Below are 2,808 nucleotides of genomic sequence, written 5' to 3' on the forward strand. Positions count from 1 at the left end.
CGTCGCGGCTCCGAACCGTAACGTTATATGTAGCAGCTTTCTGCTTGGTTCTTTAGGCTAACTATATTAGCTTTAGCCTGGCTGTAGAAGCTTTCTGCTTGGTTCTTTAGGCAACTATATAGCTTTAGCCTGGCTGGTAGCAGCTTTCTGCTTTTTTCTTAGGCTAACTATATTAGCTTTAGCCGGCTGTAGCAGCTTTCTGCTTGTTTCTTTAGGCTAATTATATTAGCTTAGCTGGCTGGTAGCAGCTTTCTGCTTGTTCTTTAGGCTAACTATATTAGCTTTAGCCTGTCTGGTAGCAGCTCTGCTGGTTCTTTAGGCTAACTATATTAGCTTTAGCCTGGCTGGTAGCAGCTTTCTGCTGGTTCTTTAGGCTAAATATATTAGCTTTAGCCTGGCTGGTAGCAGCTTTCTGCTTGTTTCTTTAGGCTAACTATATTAGCTTTAGCCTGTCTGGTAGCAGCTTTCTGCTTGGTTCTTTAGGCTAACTATATTAGCTTTAGCCTGGCTGGTAGCAGCTTTCTGCTTGGTTCTTTAGGCTAACTATATTAGCTTTAGCCTGTCTGGTAGCAGCTTTCTGCTTGGTTCTTTAGGCTAACTATATTAGCTTTAGCCTGGCTGGTAGCAGCTTTCCGTGGGGGGACTGCTGTAGCTTCACTGTCTACTAGGGATGAGCGAGTACAGCATTATCTGGATCTGTTTACCACATGAATTATCTGTATCTGGATCCGTACTCGGACTGGGCGGGACCTAAACCGGAAGTGGTCAGATTTAACCCAAAAGTGGGTCGGGTTCTCTTGAAATGGGCGGGGCTTTAACCGGTATGTTATTTAAGCATGCAATTGATATGGGTTGATCAGAAATTGTTATATTTATTGCTGATTTGAAAACTATTTACATGACAGCATCAAGCTTCAGATCAATGGTGTTGTCATGGTAACAAACAAACAAACTATATACAGAATGTTTTGCAACAATGAATACAACACATGCAGTTGTAATTATGAAGTAAAATGTAATGAACAAGAGTTTTCATACTCAATATACTTTCTTGATCAGTGTGATTTTGTTTTTGTTTCTTTTTTTTTTTTTTTATTTCTTTTATTTCCACACAAGGGGTAGGTGTGTGTGTGTGGTGTGTGTGTGTGTGTGTGTGTGTGTGTGTGTGTGTGTGGTGTGTGTGTGAGAAAGAGACACAGAGAGGAGGGGGCTGGGGGCAGCTGACAGTAAAAAAAAAAAAAAATCTCCGATGGCAGAGACGCAACAGGAGTTGCCAAGCAGCATGTCTGAAACCAGTCCACCAGAAAATCTACTGGTTACTATGTAAGGACTACAACCCACGTTCACCAGAAATTAGGTTACTAGTAAGGACTACAACCCACGTTCCCGAAATCTACTGGTTACTAGTAAGGATACAAACCCCACGTTCACCAGAAATAACTGGTTACTATGTAAGGACTACAAACCCCACGTTCACCAGAAATCTATGGTTACTATGTAAGGACTACAAACCCCACGTTCACCAGAAAACTACTGGTTACTATGTAAGGACTACAAACCCCACGTTCACGAAATACTGGGACTAGTAAGAAATACAAAACCCCACGTTCACCAGAAATCTACTGGTTACTGTTAAGGACTACAAACCCCACGTTCACCAGAAATACTACTGGTTACGTGTAAGGACTACAAACCCCACGTCACCAGAAACTACTGGTTACTGTGTAAGGACTACAACCCCAGTTCACCAAGAAACCTATGGTTACTAGTAAGGACTAAAAACCCCACGTTCACCGAAATTACTGGTTACTATGTAAGGACTACAAACCCCACGTTCACCAGAAACTATGGTTACTAAGTAAGGATACAAACCCCATGTTTTACCAGAAATCTCTGGTTACTAGTAAGGACTACAAACCCACAGTTCACCAGAAATCTACTGGTTACTATGTAAGGACTACAAACCCACGTTCACCAGAAATCTCTGGTTACTATGTAAGGACTACAAACCCCCCGTTCACCAGAAATCACTGGTTACTATGTAAGGACTACAAACCCCACGTTCACCAGAAATCTACTGGTTACTATGTAAGGACTACAAACCCCACGTTCACCGAAATCACTGGTTACATGTAAGGACTACAAACCCACGTACCAGAAATCTACTGGTTACTATGTAAGGACTACAAACCCACGTTCACCAGAAATACTACTGGTACTATGTAAGGACTACAAACCCCACGTTCACCAGAAACCTACGGTACTATGTAAGGACTACAAACCCAAGTTCACCAGAAATCTACTGGTTACTATGTAAGGACTACAAACCAAAGTTAAAAACAAACCTGAAGCGAAGAAACCCTAAACGTTAACGAACAGATCCGCAGACCACCAACGACAGGGGAGAGAGAGAGAGGGAGAGAGAGAGAGGGAGAGAGAGAGAGAGAGAGAGAGAGAGAGAGGAGAGAGAGAGAGAGAGATGAGAGAGAGAGAGAGAGAGAGAGAGAGAGAGAGAGAGCGCATTTCTCCTGTTCTGTGTGTGTGTGATTGATCGAGCGGGTTTGTAGGCGGGGGGGGGGGGGGGGGGGGGGGGGGGGCTGTGATTATCACAGAACGCTGGTGGTCAGCTGAGGAGTTTTATCCAATCGAGCACGGATATGACTCATATCACTCGGATAATACTTGTACTCGGCAAAAGTGCTTTATCCGTACCGGATACTCGTTTCAGCCGGATACTCGGATCACCCCTACGGTCTACCCATCAAACGATGACATCACTGTGTCAGCAGCAGCTGCTGCCTACGGGAC

General features: G+C 43.8%; 1 protein-coding gene across 1 annotated transcript in view; it reads right to left on the reverse strand.

Annotated features, from left to right (window-relative positions):
- Nucleotides 1-2,808, reverse strand: part of nkiras1 (NFKB inhibitor interacting Ras-like 1) — a 24,432-nt gene that overhangs the window by 4,892 nt on the left and 16,732 nt on the right. The gene's annotated exons all lie outside the window — the stretch shown is intronic.

Source organism: Etheostoma spectabile, unplaced genomic scaffold (assembly GCF_008692095.1).
Source record: "Etheostoma spectabile isolate EspeVRDwgs_2016 unplaced genomic scaffold, UIUC_Espe_1.0 scaffold340, whole genome shotgun sequence".
Taxonomy (NCBI): domain Eukaryota; kingdom Metazoa; phylum Chordata; class Actinopteri; order Perciformes; family Percidae; genus Etheostoma; species Etheostoma spectabile.